Source organism: Etheostoma cragini, chromosome 16 (genome assembly GCF_013103735.1).
Source record: "Etheostoma cragini isolate CJK2018 chromosome 16, CSU_Ecrag_1.0, whole genome shotgun sequence".
NCBI lineage: Eukaryota > Metazoa > Chordata > Actinopteri > Perciformes > Percidae > Etheostoma > Etheostoma cragini.
Genome location: NC_048422.1, coordinates 16,351,951 through 16,369,450, shown reverse-complemented (window position 1 = coordinate 16,369,450; position 17,500 = coordinate 16,351,951). Strand labels below are relative to the sequence as shown.

The following is a 17,500-nucleotide window of genomic DNA, read 5'->3' as shown; positions in this document are numbered from 1 at the left end:
ACACACACACACACACACACACACACACACACACACACACACACACACACACACACACACACACACACACACACACACACACACACACACACACACACACACACACACACACACACACACACACACACACACACACACACACACACACACACACACACACACACACACACACACACACACACACACACACACAGGTTTCATTATTAAGCAATGCTGCAGAACAGTTTCCAGGAATACAAAGTGAAAAAAATGTCACCGCCTCTCTCTCACACAAACACACTCTCGCTCTCTCTCCCACTTCATGCACTCCATACAGACAGGCATGCACTCTGGCTTACTTACATAAAAGTATGTACACACACACACACACACACACACAGTACAGGCTGCATAGGGAAATGACTGTGTACTCTGGCACGCAAGCATTCACCTCACACATGCATGCACAAATGCAGAGAAAAGCACTCACAGTTATCCCAGACAGTTCTGACCTGTGTAAGCCAGTCTTCTGGTTAAAACACACCATGGAGCCTTGGCACACACTAGCACACCAACAGCAGGACAGAAGAGGAGTAGTTAGAGATGGAAGGAGAATACTGTGATGTACTCCGTCTGGTTGACTCTCTCTTTCAATTAAAGTGTCATTCCCACTTTCTCAAAGATGATTTTCTTTCCGCAGTCTTGACTGACTTTTCCTCTGTCTATCTTTCCCAGCCTATCTTCAATCTCTATATCCTCCAAAGCCCCATTCTCTCTGCTCACAGTCTATTCTAGCGCTGTCTCAAAGCCTCCCTCTGCCTCCCTGTCATTACCTCTCTTTGGTTCCCTCCCCTCTCTCTATTCTCCAAGGGTTGAATTCAACAAGTGCCGGTGTAGAGAGAGAGAGAGAGAGAGAGAGAGAGAGAGAGAGAGAGAGAGAGAGCAGAGCAGAGCAGAGCGAATCAATGATGAAAGGAGTGGGAGGCTGTGTGTGTGCATGTGTCTGCGCGCGTGTGTCTGATCAATGCAGTATCTATACGTCGCAGGGAGTGGGAGGGAGAAAAAAAACAGGCTACAGTTACAGACGGAGACAGAGACTGGGCAGAGCTAGAGAGAAGCAAAGAAGGGAGGGAGGGGAGAGTTGAGACAGAGAGAAAGTCATTTGAGGACAGTACGAGTAGAGAAAGACAATTAGGTTGAAGCAACTTCTGCCACTTGCCCCTGGACACAGATTCCTATATGGTCTAACAGAAAGGGAGGGGGGGATGACTAAGACAAAAGAGAAATGAGAAAAGCTTACCGAGGTCATAGCCATGATTAATTAATTAAACATCCAATAGTGAAACTTCTGAAATCCCTGTTTGACGCAAGTCTTGAGAGAATGCGTCACATCTTGGTAAAGCAAAGCTTTACTAAACTGGAAGCTTTTATTATATGTGATGCCCGGAAACCTCCTATCCTTCCAATTGTAGAATTAAAAAGGTTAATCAAAAAAACACAATCATCATTTCAAGGTATTTCTCATTATCTTACAATGTATTGGAGGACAATAGTTTAAAAAAAAGAGGTTTTACTTTAGAGAAGTGTTTTTTGTGTTTTTTTTGTGTATTTTCTCTGAATCGTGCAAGACCTCTCTGCCAAACACCTACAAACAAGCGGAGAGAGCCTTAAAGACATTTTTTTGGTGTATTCATGTATTATACGTGAATTGGTAAATTAAACAATTGATGAACATGTCCACTTTATTTGCTCAGCTTATTCAGGTGACATTTTCTGTTGTTACATTTTTTAACCAGGACAGGGATAACCTTACTAAATGTTGCTCTATCGATGTGGATAAGGGAGGACAGGAGCCAGATGTTGCAGCCTGTGACAGGGAAGGAAAGATAAAAGACAACAGCTAACAGAAAGGATAAGTTCCAGAAAGATGTGTGTGGGAGGATAAGAATGCAACATTGCTGTGACAGATGCATTTGTACAGTATGTGCGTACACACATTAAGTGTTGTGTAAGTCTTGTCAGAGCAAAAACACAGTGGAGGAAGCTCTCTGACCTCTGCGCTGCATTGTGGTCGAAGAGACATGAAGACAGTAAACATTTGTGATTTCAAAATCTCATTTCATCTTTTCACCTCACAACACAATCTGTTAAAGAAATAAAAAAGCTGACGCCCAGCATTTGTATAACGGAGTGTGTCACCAGAAAGTATCCAGACACACTGCGCTTCATGTGTTTTGCAACAAAAAAAAACAAACATTAGTTGAGAAAGTTATGCTAAACTGAGCAAACTTTTACTCTCCAGTCACAGCGGAAATATGAAAGCGAGGATATCACAAAGCGTTGAATACAGTGAGTCAGACTTTGGTTTAGAGAGCTTTTCCCCTGCAGTGTAATATCTGCACGGCACATATAGGCACACATGAGTGAGCACACACAAAAAGCACAGTCAAACGCAGGAGACACAAATCCGCAAACATACTAATGCAAACAGACATATACACACTCCCCCCCTTTCTCTTACACACACTCCGACACACAATCAGGTAATCTCCCTGTGCACACTCAGCAATACACATTCTGTTTGTTTGTCTGTCTGTCCCTCTGTGAACCTGCCAGACTGCTTGTCCATCGGTCCATCCAACAGTTATTGTCACTATTGTGTCCTTACATCGCCTCTTGCTTCTCCCCGCTCCCTTTTCTCTATCCTCCCCGCCCTGCATACCACATACCCACTGTCTCTCTGCCAATTAATGCACACAGGGCTGCATTGCAGTGAGGTTGGCGCGTGCCACAGCAGCAAGCACAGTACAGAGTCTACAGACATGCATGTACGTGCCAGCCGGGCAGAAAGGAGGGGGGGGACTGACGGAAAAGAGGAAGAGGGAGGGAGCGTGAAAGAGCAAAGAAGAGTGAACAGAGAATATGTTGAGTCAGGCAGACAGGACAGCGGTGTGCCACACTGCACATGTACACAGCCGCATGTTCATATAAATGTATGCATGAGTGAATTTGAATGAACACTATGCATGTACATCATGAGGAAAAGCCAACACATTCAAACGAGCATACACACACAAACATTCGCACGGAAATTGCAACCTCCTTCTGCCTGCATCAAATATAGACTTTGCACATCCGTGAGGAAAAATATACATAAAGCATGAACTCACTCACTGGCTAACGGGTGATTATGTGTGTGTGTGTGTGTGTGTGTGTGTGTGTGTGTGTGTGTGTGTGTGTGTACGTATGTGTGTGTGTGTGTGTGTGTGTGTGTGTTTGTGTGTGTGTGTGCCACTCTGCTGCTTGTGTTCTCATTTATCGCTGTGTGTTTACATTTCCATGTCAAAGTTTCTTGCATGCCAAGGCGTGTTTTTATAATCATCATTATATACATGGCTGTGACTTTTGGCACTGTATGTTAGGTGTGTGTGTGTGTGTGTGTGTGTGTGTGTGTGTGAGTGCCAGCATAGTTTATGAGTAGAGATATGAGATCTAATTGCTGTTCAGATTGCTGTTGTCTGCTCGAAAGTGTTACATCCATTTCAATCAAGCATTCATACCTACGCACACAGTTATTAACTGTAGCAGCAGGTCCAGACACTTTTAAATAATATGAAGAAATTAAATGATTCGCCAGATGGCACACACACACATACACACACACAAACACAAAAAGATTCAATTACTAGTTACACTGTAGCTATCTACCAAATGACAAACGGAAAACATTCAAACAGGACACTAAAAGTCAAACACAGTTATGATTCATGTTTTTGCCATTTAGTACTTTATGGAACAGCTCATTAAGTTGAATCTTGAAGTTAAGTTTGTGTCAAACCCAACTATGATAAACATACATTTAGATGACATATACATATAAGAAATGTTTTAAATGAGCTGAATAGGAACAGCTCCTTCCTCTACTGCTTATGTTGCCTCTATACAATCTCAATATGAACAGTTCCCTCGTTATAAATATTCAGATCCTGCAGTTGTTCTCATGTCTAAAGTGTACCAGACAACAGATTCTATCCACGTTGAGACGGCAACGCTCCCTGGCAACAGTTCTACCAATCGGGACTGAGCGGGAGTCTGCCGGAGTCTGTCTCAGTATCATTATGGGATGTCGAGAGCGAGAGAAAGAGTAAGAGAGGCTGCTTATCACTGCTTATAATGCAACATTATTCTCTGTGTAAAGTCCCTGCTGGGTGAAGTTGTCTGCACATAGTCAGGATCAAAATCATCTTAGAAAAAAAAAACTCGCTATGATTCATGCAGTTATGTAACCAACAGACAACTATGAAATTATTTGTAGTGGGCTGATTATTGTCTGGTATCTTTCCACTTGAATTCACTCAAAATGCACCAATAATATAACTTGTGGTCTGAGTAGGAAAAAAAAAAAAAGTGGCTGAATTTCAGGTTTAACTAACGGCACAATGCTGTCTCTGGCAATATACTGTAAAAAGGACAATGTGAATATAAAGTCATCTTGTCACAATTAGTTTAGTAGTATTCATTTAATACATCAGCACTTGATAGTTAAGAACTGGAGCTGATTTGTTTGTCCTGATTAATATAGTACAGTTTTTGGGAATTTTGGACTGGACTGTAAGCTGATTGATTTGTTGAAGTTTGGGTTATTTCCATTAAAGTGACCATATGTAACTTTGATATGTTTCTGAAACTTTATAATTTTTCATCGGATGATCATAAATGACATGTAACAGCAAACGAGACTAACAGAGAAAGAATGCTATTTTTATATAGTTTTTAGTGAAGCTTTTGCCCAATTTTGATTTTACAGAGCACATATTCTGAAAGGTCACAGATTTCCGGTGGGCACCGGAAAATCCTGTGTTGGTGTTTCCAGCCAGGTAAAAGGTAGCATGTCATTCTGCAGCAGAGAGCTATGTTATGCAAATCATATTTGATAAACCCATTGTCACCTACCTGCCCAGCACCAAAAAGCAGAGATAGAAAGTTAGCAGCTAGTTGGTGAACATTAGAGACCTATTTTTCTCAGGAGTCTGTAGACACTAAAAACAGAGCTTAAAGGAAAGTGAATATTGGACTTACTGGCTAAATGTACAGAAACACGACTCCAAATAAAACCCAATAATGCGTCTCCTAATCTGCTGGATGTGCAAATAGGCAACAGCATGCTAACAATTTAGCCATTTCTACGAAGAGATGATCATTTGAGGGTTGTGTTCACAGCTTGTTTCAAGCATTTCAAGTGACCAAAATTGAGGCAGTGGACACACCGCAAATTAACTGAACAACATCAATTCTAAAACCTGATACTTGGAACTAGGCTATGTGGGCTGTGTTCAGTTTTATCCGAACACATAGCTTGTTATTAATCATGACAGCCATAACAACTTTTGTAGATGTTCTCAACACGATTATATGTAATTCAGTTACACTTGATGTTTGAGACTTGGATTCTCACATTAATCATTTTCAGAATTTGATAAATGTGTTTATATGATTCAGTATATCAGTTAAAAGCTCAATTGTCATTTGTGAAAATTAACAATAACATCAATTAGGGGTATAAAGATTCACCGATATGAACTGGTATCTGGTTGTATCATCGAAGATACGCCTAATACTGTATGATTATTATGGGAGTGTTCACAATGGCTGTGTAAGGTGGACCTATGGTTGAGGTACTGTCTTTAGGATTACAGCAGCAAGGAGGCTGTTTCATTTAACATGGGGCTGTGTGTGTCATTTGGTCATGTGGCTAGCCAATGAAGTTACAATATTAGCATGTCCTAGCTTTGCTATTTCCCGGTCCCTTTTACAAAATTTATATTTATTTGAAGATGGGCAATGCTTCTTTTATAGAAACGCACCAAATAGCACAGAAACATTCCAACATAGAATCGAACTGAAACGTGTCCCAGAACCGTATTGTAGCCCATGTACTGTTTACATATCTGTTCGTCTTATAAGGGAGAGATGCAAATAGCCTTCATAAAAGCAGCTTCGTGGAAAGCACTGCAGCAAGTTAACAACCTCTCAGTGCACATAAATATTGGACGTGTCACAAATTATAGGAGACTTTATCAAACACAAAGTTGTGCTTGCATTGGAATACCTGTCAGTTTAGCTTGTAGCTCTGGTGATGGGCATGAGAGAAAACCAGACAGTAGCAAAGAGAGGAAGAGCATGTCTGTGTGTGTGCATTTGTGACTGTGTGTGGATGATCCTCCTGAGGCAAATGCATTGCTAATGAACTCCAAGTGGCTGTGGGAGGTAAACAAACAAACAGTAGCAGCGATACTACGGTACATCACACCAAACTCTGTTGACTAGGACATCGGGATTGCTGCACACATCCATACACAGAAGCATATCAACCCACATACACTTGAATATACATGATGGCTTTTGGGAACATAGTGCCCAAAAGCATAGAGATAGAAGAGGGAGACAAATTGAAAAGTACATAAGGGGTGATTAGATTGAGAGAGGCAGAAATGGGGGGGGTGGAAAAGAGGAGATAGAACACAAGGAGATTCGACAGAAAGAGGGTGTGTGAAAAATGCAAATAGAAAAGAACAAGACAGAAGTTGACAAAACTCAGTCACACGGAGAAGAGAGGTAGAGAGGAATAGGGAAATCAGGCGGAGTGATAGAGAAAAAAAGACTTCTGGATAAGGAAAGAGCTGTTGAGGCCAAAACAAAACAAATACAAAATGCTGGGAAAAAATGAATAAAAATACTAAAAGGCCTGATTGAAATAGACCTGATTGTCTGTATCAATATTATTGTCATTCTTAACTTAAACTTGTATATGTTGTAATTCCATTTCAAATGTTTGCATTTGGTGTTTGCTTGTCCGAGCAAGGCAACAGATGAAGCCAAGTGATATGAACAAACTAACCATTTGTTCTAATCAAAAGAGATTCCACCTCCACATTACTGACTCCAAAATGTCAGCTTCACCACAGAGGCTTCCAAGACTGCCAATATCTGAAAAAAACACAATCCTGCTATAGACACAGGAAAGGGTTTCTAGAATACAGTATAACACGAGAACAGGGAAAATGTTAAAATGACAAAGGCATTTGGATTTTTTTTTGGTAATACTAAGCTCATATTGCAGAACTGCAGGGGCCAGCAGGTCATTCAGTTTATAGCAACACATAAGTGTGACGTTAGATCAGCAGGGAAACTCAGGCCCAGGACTCACGCAAGGCTGAGATATTTTGAACAAACACTGACACAAGACTGAAAATTCCCCCTTATTTCCAACTTTAAAGGAAGCCACGTAAGTAGCACAGGAAGAAAAGGAGGGAAGAGAGAGTCCACCAAAACAAGAAATGATTCAGGGGTCATCAGCAGAATGACTATGTTAGTATGTTAAGCAGCAGCATTGGTCTGTGTATGCAGAATGCTACAGTACCATGACTGCTATGTGATCTCTCTTTCTTTGGAACAGTTTCTTTCTAATAAATCCTTTACATTGGCAACAGCTCCGAGCCGCCATGTGACTGTTGGGTGTCCAAAGCGTAACACAGAACTGTATGTTTTCCATGAGCCTGAGGGCCCTAAATTACATGCTGGTGCACACTTATCTTCTGGTGCACACTTATCTTCTACAAGCAAAGTATCAGTTTTGATGTGCTCAGGCAGATTTGCCTGATGGGCTCAGGCAGATTTCCCTTTTTGAAAATAAATATTCAACGAAGAGCAAACTGATATTGGTGTAAATTTTGGTATGCTTGGCAAAATTAACTATAGTCTAATTGTAAAGTTAGAGACTATATGCTAATTAGTGTCAAGTAGAGGATTATTTCCTTTTCCATATCCTACCTTTATGAAAGTACGGTTTATTGCAAAGCTGTTCTAGACTCAATTTGTTTTAGCTATGTAGGTTTGATTGCAGAAAAACTATATTCACCTACAGAAAAAGTGAACTGAAACAAACATAATTTGCCCTTGACCTCAAAGTAGGGGTGTTGAACTCCTGCCTTCTGCCGATATCGGGTTTATTCTCGGGAGAAGCCTTTGTGGCATCTGAAATGTACTCCCTCATTAACTGTGATTGTGGAGTGAGAGTGTACAGGTTTAAGAAGGAGCTAATTGGCTTTAGTTGATGCCTTCTTTTAGATCTCCTTGATAATTTATTCTTGCAAGTACACTTACAAAGCAGGTGTGTCACTGCTGTGCTAGCACTCCTGGCCACAAGACATCTGATACACAAGTATGCTGAAACACAGCAGATTTGAACAACTGCTTGCACTTTGTTTAAAAGGGCCCTAAAACCCTATTGATATCCTCCTCCTTAGCATGACCTTCATCTGGGGACAACAAGGGCCATAAGATGGTCTGCTGAGTGTCACTGACTGTCACACACGGACTACAATTAGATAAAATTTCACAGGAGGTCTGTGTGTTTGAGAGTGTATGTGTTTCAGTGGTGACACTCTGTATGCATTTTTTCCAAACACGATTTGATTTTCATGGTGCACGGGACAGTGAAGTAGGATTTATCAGAATGAAGTAAAAGCATATGAGTGGTGATCCTGCACACGCATACACTATACAGAAAAGAGACACCATGTGAATGGACTGGGTAAGAAAAGGTGTCACCCTACATACTGCAGTATGTACTATGAAATGCTCCACCATTGAAGCCTCTGTGGTGAAGCTGACATTTTGGATTCAGTAATGCAAAGGTGGAATCTCTTTTGATTAGAACAAAGTGTCCGTTTTTTAATATGGATCTGTTTAACAGATTGATTTAGAAGTAAAGGAATATGCCACTATTTGTTGAAATAGGGCTTATCACGGTCTCCTAGCTGTAGATTTGTGGGCCAATGCACTTTTTGTCTCCGTGCATGCATTGTGTTTGCCCGGTGCAACATTGGCAGCACCGCCACTAGTTAGCTTTACGTAGTCAATGGAATCCTATGTTGCCAGTTAGCATGTTGTGAGTAAATGTTTGCCAACAAAAAAACAACAACAACCTAATTACTTCTTGTGGCCTGCGTATTCACAACGAGTACAAATAGCAGTGCAGATTAATACCAGACGTAGCCAGATTGGGCGGACAGCCGAAGCACCGCTACATAGGCGCAGAGATCACGCAGGATTACAATTGCTGCTGGTGTTGTACCGGTCTAAAACAATACATGCACTGATACAAATAAAAATGCGTTGGCCCACCTACCTACAGCTAGGGGACACCGTGATCAGCCTTATTTCAACAAACGGTGGTGTGTTCCTTTAATACAAATGTTGCTGTTTATTGATGTTTTTGTCTTGATTTATCGGATGAAGCAAACATCCTAATATTTTGTAGTTTGTCTTCACTAGAACTTTGGAGGAAACAAACGTTTCTGACCGCACTTGAAGGCAGCTTTATTTCACTGAAAATTAGAAAAAATAAAAAGGCAACGAAGCGAGAGCTAAAGCAACTGCTTTGTTATTGCAGGACACAGACAACTTTTGTTACACAACATCCCAGGCAGATCAGTACATGTGTTTGTTTTTTACCTTATGGTGTTTCAAATGTTTTTTAAGTACGGGACAAGCACGCCGCGACTGACAGGTCTGATAGCCGGTTAACGTTGGCTACCGTTTCTTCCAAAGTTGATTCAGACTTAACTTCTTCTGCAGGCATTCTAATCAAACGGAAAGACCTGCGTTTTTGCCGGACTGTCTGACAAGTGACTACAGACGCAGTGTGTGGAAATGAATCCTCAGCCTGTATTGACATACATACTCATCTCTCTGTTCTTGGCTGAGATGGACAACATAGTGCTGCATAAATTAGCCAGTGGCTAGCGGACATTTAGCAAGAAGCTTAATCGCAACAAAACACCACAGTAAAATTGGGCCTTCCTGCATGTTTAAAAAAATAAATAATCAAATCTAGTTCACACGTACAGAGGCATTTATAAAAAAAAGTATATAAAAAGTTTTTGGCAAAACTCCGGCCAGAGTGAAGACTTTTAGAAATGCCATTTGTTTTCTACTAAGGTCACTGCTACATAATCCAACAATTCTTAAGTCTTAAAGGGGACCATCCAACTTTTAGTTGGTAGGTAGTCTTTCAGTAAGAGCTTTTTTTCAGGATTTTGACTGGCCAACATCATCTTCGTCTTCTTTGCTTGACTGGGGCTATATCAACCAAAGGAAAAACCCTGTTTAAAAAAAAAAAACGTTGACATGTGGACTAGGCCTAAGATTCTTAGTCATCCAGGTCAAATGCTATCTAGAAGCCAACGCAAGCAAAAAGTTGCTGTTTTATACTCATCCAAGGAACTTTATTGATTCTACTGACAGGTGGGGACTTCCCAGACATTTAAACCTCAAAGAGACTATTTGATTTGCTAGGGGAGTTTCAAACCGATAACAGAAATGTTAGGTAAAATTATAAAAAAAAAAAGAAAGTTATTTATGAATTTCACAGCCTCATTGATCCAAGTCCTCTAGACCAAAAAATACTAGGAACTTTGTTTTCATAATGGAAAAACAAAAAGTACAGTCAAGTCAAGCAGATGCCATGTAATGAAAAGATTTAACGGAATAACGGAAATTTGCTGTACTTAACAGAGATGTTGAGGGGTGTGCCTTGAAAGAATAACTAGTTTGCTCTCCAGCAAAATATCACAAAAGAATATGTAACATTGTTAGACGGCCTGTCCTTTCCTACCCTCCCCTAACCTATGCTCATTCCATGAGACTAAAGGGCTTTGCAAGTTCTAGACTTGTCTGATTTCAGCTGAAAACTGTTTGCTGCAACGCAATGTAACAGTCTATAAGTATTAACATGTTGGAAGAGTGCGACATGTTACCTAAGTAGATGTTCATCCAAGAACAAATAAACATGTTGGATAGCTGCTACAGCAAGAATGTCAATCAAACCGGGGCAGGCAAGGTTCGAGGAATTAAAACAAAAAACAAAAAATGAGGTTGTGCTCTGATAGGATTGTGGAACCAGAAGTGTGAATGCAGCATTTAATTCCTTCCAGCAAAGCAGCTGCTTTTCTCCTGCCTCATGAGGGGTGGGTGGGGGGAGGTGGGGGGTTTCAATGACAAATTGTATGTTAAAGTTTCCAGTGCATTTAGCACAGTGAATAACAGAGTGAGTGACAGGAAGAGAGTGACACACAAGTAGAAAGAGGAGGGAGATATGGAAAGGATAAAGATTCCATTTTGATAAGCCTGCGCTGTTGTTTTGCAGTGACACATGCGTGACATCAGAGCAGCCCAACATGACCGCCAGAGGAGCCCAGTGCAATGCAAAAATGAGGACACATCTTTCAGCATCAGTGCCCCACTGTCTACAGACAGGCATACACAAATTCACACCCACACAAAGACACACAGGGAGAGCAGTGCCCACATCTACTGAGTGCCCCATGTACATTTTTCAATCAGAGCAGACGGAATGCTTTAATTCATTCTCTTTCATGCAAACGAAGAAAAAACAGTGGGGGAACAAAATGCAGTTTGATATGATCAGGGTAGGTGAATCAAAAGAAAGTCTCATGACATGCAGCATTTCAAATGATAAAATTAATAACATGGTCTTGGGTTACAATGTATCATAAAAGACTGTTTGTTCAAGTGCACAGCATTACATACACATTTATTTTGAGTGCATACCCCCCCCTCGCACACACACACACCACAAGCCGACCCCCTTCGCCCACACACACACACACACACACACACACATTTCTGTGACCTAAGAAACTTCCAGTCAGCACATCAGACTTAGCTAGCATACATGTGCTCAAATAACATGCCACCTTGGTTAACCTGATCACACTCTGAAAAGGGGCCTAGCTGACCTATGCAAACAGAGCTCGTTTATCTCTGTCTCAAGTCTGGATTGAGTAAACAACATGAGGAAGCACCCACAAACAGCACAAAAGTCCTATGCACAGTTATTTGTACATAATGTAGATGGGGGTCAGGTGAGGATGAGTGAATTATTATTGCTTAAACATGTGACAGTTCCAGTTACAAAATGAACACTTCCTTACTATTGCATGATCCTGTACAAAGGTATACAAAGTCCTTCTTAAGGAGATAACATCATGTTTTTTTTTGTTTTGTTTTTTTACTTTTAAAGTCAGGTCATTTGGATTTGCTGATGGACTGACACTATTGAAGATTTATTTACTTGATTAGGACAATGCACATTAATCAACATTTCTGTAAATACGCCAGTGTTAGCTAATCAGCTAATTGTCAACTGCAGTCCAAGTAATTCACATGCATCATTTGATCGGCACGTGCAAATTTGTTTCTGTTTGCCTCTTTGTATTTCCTTTGTATGTAATTGGCGTGCGCAAAACATTGAACTAAACGAACATATAAAATATCATAAGAACAACTTGTGGTTTTACAGGGGTTTATGTGCTGGACTATTTTTTGGCGTAGTGATTTCCAACCAGCGTTTTTTGTATGGATGAAATAAACAGGAATAGCGTACTAAATAGTGAGGGATAGGCAGATTTAATTTTTTTCTTCTTTTCTTTTTTTACTTTGCCAGTCTAGCTGTTCCCCGTTTTCGGGCTTACTTATAGATGCACTAACCATCTCATGGCTGCAGCTACATACTAAACAGACAGATAAGAGAGCTGTATTAATCCTCTCATCTAACTTTTGGCAACAACAAAAAAGTGTACATTGTACATCAATGGATGATAAAATGAATTGTTGCCATCAGAATAACCACAAATTCCATTTCTAGCATTTTAATATATTACAAACCAATAAAAGTCAGGGCAAAATTTAAAGTCAGAGTGGCTTTCACCTTCTGCAGGGAACGCACATGTGATGAAAGCATCAAGAAGGTTATGCTGTGATTTAGTAATAATTGCTAACGTATGTTAGCTGTGAAAATGGGAAGGGTTGAGGGGTATTACAAACTACCCGTCTCAGATTCCTGTCTTTTTCCACTGGCTCTTACCAGTATTCTGCCAGGTTGTTAAGCCATGAAGAGCACATACAGGACAGATCATCGCCACAGAGAAGGGGTCAGCCTATTTGCTTTCCTCACTTACTTCCTTATGCACTAATTAGCAAGCTTTGTTTACTGCTACAAGTCTTGAGAGAAGGCTTGAAGTTTGCAGCAATTTAATTATTTACAGCAGACAGCAAAATGGCATGGAAAATTGAGGTGGGCTGCAAGGATAAATGCCATCCACAGTGGGTGTGTGCGCTCTCTCTCTCTCTCTCTCTCTCTCTCTCTCTCTCTCTCTCTCTCTCTCTCTCTCTGCTTCTGTGTAAGTGAATGTATCGGCGTGATTCTGTAGTGTTTATTTATGTTTGTGAATGCGTGTGTGTGTGTTTGTGCATGCCCGTGTGCGTCATCCCACCGAATTATAGGTTTGACTTTCACAGTAAATGTAGTGTCCCCCTCGCTGACATGCTAAGGATTTGAGAAAACGTATCCGACTACTGTCTTCAGTTACAATAAAACCTTTGCAAAGATAGTAAATGTTTAAAAAGTTGATTTAAGCTCACACATTCCTCTCTAAAAATATTTAAGTGATTGCCAGTGACCTTATGGGCGTGCGCCCAGACAAACTGTGAATTTAATACACGAAAGGAGTTCAACCATGGTTCCCAGAACTGGAATTTAAGTACCAGTTAATACTGAATGATTACAGTCAGTATGAACAACTTGGAAACCTTTTAAGCTTTTTAGAATCGCCCCTGATGCATAGTATCACAAGTGAAATAAGCTCTCTATACGGCTCCATAACCTTCATGAATTTTTAATGTGCTTAAATAGCTTTGACTATGACGTATTATTGTGCAAAATCTAATTTTCTATCCAGTTTAAGAATGCAATCTCATGACCGTATTAGAAATATATCCTCGTCATACTTCTTGGCACTGTGTAATTCTCGGCTATGGCTACGTGCTCCTATTCATGCTGAAAATACTTGGAACAATCAAATGTGCACATGCTCCCTTTCTTTTCTTTTCTTTTTTTTTAAACTCAAGCACAAATGCAGACATGATACACACACACACACACACACACTCACATTCAAATAACACAGGCACGACATTCATGCCATGTGATCTTGCTAGGCACTATGCCAACGGCCAAACATGTCACTTACCAGAAATCTCTGAGACAGAGTGAGAAAGCGAGCTAGAGAGGGAGAGAGAAATAGAGAGCCAGAGAGAGAGAAAGAGAGAGAGAGAGAGTCTGCACATTTGTCAGTTTGTGAGAGCTCCTTGTCAAGTGTAAGTACAGTACATACACAGGGTAAATGAGATTTAGCTGCTACAGTTATCTGCAATGTGTGTGGTGTGGGCGCAGTCGATTCTGAGAAAAATAGCCACGTGATCTTTGAGATCTAATGTGGAATTGTTATGAGGAACATGCCATGTTTACTGTTCATTGTCTAAATTCTTGGAAGGCTTCCTGAAAAGCAAGTAGCAAGCCAAAGCAGCCCGAATCAGTTACCTTTCTTAATTCCTAATGGCTTTTGCTGATCCTTTCTTTCTTTCATTTTCTTCCTCATTATTTTTCCACGTTTCTGTATTTCAGCATACATAAATAGACTGTACCCATGTTTTTGTGCACAGTACATGACAAAAATTAAACTAAATGGTAGCAGCAGAGACCTAGCCCATTAGCTACATTGATGTGTGGGTTACAAACCACTGGAGGAATAAGAAATTAATTTTAAAGCAATATATACATACATACCTAAATACATACACACGTACATACATACATACACACATACAGTACATTCAATACATGTTGTATATCAATCACTAACCCTTTGTTACCCTGAATTGTTAAAAGAAAAATTGTCTTCTTACAAGGCTCCACAGTGAATGAAGAATATAATTCAAGGTAACACAGGATTAGGATTTGATATACAAATTATTATTTTGCCTTTTTTAAATCCTTAAATCTGTGTGTTCTTAAAGTGATGCTAAAACTAGGGGAGTACTGAATTCCAAGAAAAAAAGTCTGTTACATTACATATTAAATGAGCAGTGCATTTGAGGAAGTGCCCAACCCTCTTTTGTGGCTTTGGCAATCACATTTTACACCAAAAACATGTAGCTTGGCTGTAAAATAATGCAGCTAATATGCAAATCTTCCATGCCATCTTTATTGATTATGTTTTACATGTTCATTATCATTGAGGGCTGATCTTTACTTGTTTGATTATTTCCCTCTTCCTGATCAAACATTCTTTACTATTGATGCAGGTTACCTCCTGTGCCGCTACTGTGTATCAGTTAGAAGACAGACTAGGGGAACATTGGTCATTTGAACGTAATTTAGTTTATCTAAGTTAATTTATTTTTTAGCGACGCTGCCAAATTCACAGATTTAGCAGTCAATCTGATTTGATGTAACTCTCAACTTAATTTTGGCTTTGATAAGAAAATATGATGACAAGGCAAGGTCACGGGACCTTCAACTTACTATCCATCTGCATTCCAGGAGAATTTATATCCCTTTAAACCCACAAATTGAGTACTCTTCCTCTGTTTGTATCTTTCAAACCTTTTGGATGGCGAACATTGAAATGTACCAACTTACCAGGCATTTTACTGAACTATTCTCATATGTACAGACCTATGACCTCACTAAGAAGAGAACCAAACTTTATTTTCCTTCTCTGCGGTACATTAAATAATGTTAGTGCTCTATGAAAAATGCCGGAAGAGAAAAAATTAGAGAACATTTGCATGTTGGCCAAACAGAACCAGTGCCATGCAAACCTGGATATAGTTAAGTATAAATTACACTCGGATTTTAATTGTTGCCACTTCAAGAAAAAAACACCTTGAAACCTATACAGTCAATTAGAAACTAGGCTACTGGGTGCTGCAGTGCAGGCCAACTGATTGGTCCAGGAAATATATAATTAGAATCAGATATAATTAGAATCAGCTTCTAATAAAATATGCAATTCATATTTCTCACTGTGTTGACAATACATTCAGTATTAAGACATTTCTTCACAGTTAACCTGCTCAAATTTCTGTTCCATTAACAGCAACCAACAAGCCTGAACACACCAGCAGCACCAGCAGCACCAGCAGCAGCAGTTCTATGTAGAAGATGTATGAGAATATGATGTATGACTAGTTCCCTGTATCGCATACCATCAGCAATGACTCATCACCATCTCAGGAAAGAAAAATCAAACAGACATAAACACACTCCCCACATGAGTATACACGCATATCCAGTGCAGATAAAAAATGCACTCAGCATGAGGGCACACACACACACACACACACACACAGCATATTAAGCAGCACTCGGGACAAAAACTCTAGGTTTTAAATGTAGTTTGGATCAATTAAGTGTGTTACTGTTGTTCTAAAATATGTGCAGTCTAAGAATTAAAGGGTGGAAATCACCTTTATGGGTCTCTTACAAAGCTTTAGAGCTTGTTTGTTGTTACAGTGTATCAATATGTTGAGGCAACATCAACTGTTCTTTATTTATGGGTATAACAAGAGATGACGCAATACTCTAAATGAGGCAAGACTCTCACAGTCGTTGTACTCTCTCCCTTTTTCACCTTCTCTGTCAGTATCCGCATCGGTTATATTTGAAACTGTGTTGTCGTTCTCTCTCCTTGACACTCCCCACTTGCACACAGCCCGAGGCCCCCTTGTGGAATGCTGTATAATGTGAGGCCTATGGAGGAAGGGCATCCCAGGACACAGCTAGAGCACACACACACATGCTAACATGCACACACAGACCAATACAGCTGTTGAGAGCCATCATAACCCTTTGGCGGACATCCAAGTCAAAGACAAGTTGGTGGAAGGCCTCCGTATAGAAAGAAAGATAAAAACTTCCCACATTTTCCATGTATGTTGTGTTAACACTGACGATAGAAACCTGGCAGCACAAACTCCAATTACCCCAAACTGATTTCTCCATATTGGGAGGGGGGGCTGGGGGGACATCATGAACTACCTTGACAAAAGCTGTCTTTGCTTTGCCTTAGGGCTGGCAGGTATGGAGTCATACTGTTTTAGTTGGCCAAAAGGAAAGTACAATACATCTTGTTTTCCCCATGATATTTCTATATGGTGGAGGCAGAAACAGATGGGCACTAAAACGCTCAAACAATCTGAAGTAGGATTCTTCAAAACTGTAAAATGGTGAGGAACGCTACACACTTCACACCACGCTCCTTACATGATTCATATGACTCTATAAGGAAAGCTGTTGTTTCAACTTCCAGCCTGTGCAACACCTGGCCAGGACCAGGATGCTACTGTAGAGTTACACACTTATAGATAAAAAAAATATAGACCATAACCAACTTGCAGTTTTTTTTTTTTCCATAGTCATCTTGAGAACAAACACACTGCTTGATGGCAGACTAGAGAATAAGAAGGGTGATAGAGAGAAATAGCACATGTGGGAGGGAAGGAAAGTAACAGGAAATGAAGAAAATTGCCACAAACATACTGGCTAGAAACACTCACACTGCACCCGTATACACAGGAGAAAGGGGGGGGGGGG

At 40.2% G+C, this 17,500-nt stretch overlaps 1 protein-coding gene across 4 annotated transcripts in view; it reads right to left on the bottom strand.

The window, feature by feature from the left end:
* LOC117959016 (nucleus accumbens-associated protein 2) overlaps positions 1–17,500 on the bottom strand; it is a 25,396-nt gene that overhangs the window by 6,744 nt on the left and 1,152 nt on the right. Inside the window, exon 2 of one of the 4 annotated variants that reach the window (XM_034895849.1) lies at positions 14,094–14,125. The exons of 1 other annotated variant lie outside the window; for it this stretch is intronic. The gene's annotated coding sequence lies outside the window, so the exon portion shown is untranslated. Of the gene's footprint in view, positions 1–469; positions 1,204–14,093; positions 14,126–17,500 lie in introns of those variants that run through there. 2 more of the 4 variants (XM_034895848.1, XM_034895847.1) reach the window with 2 other exon arrangements.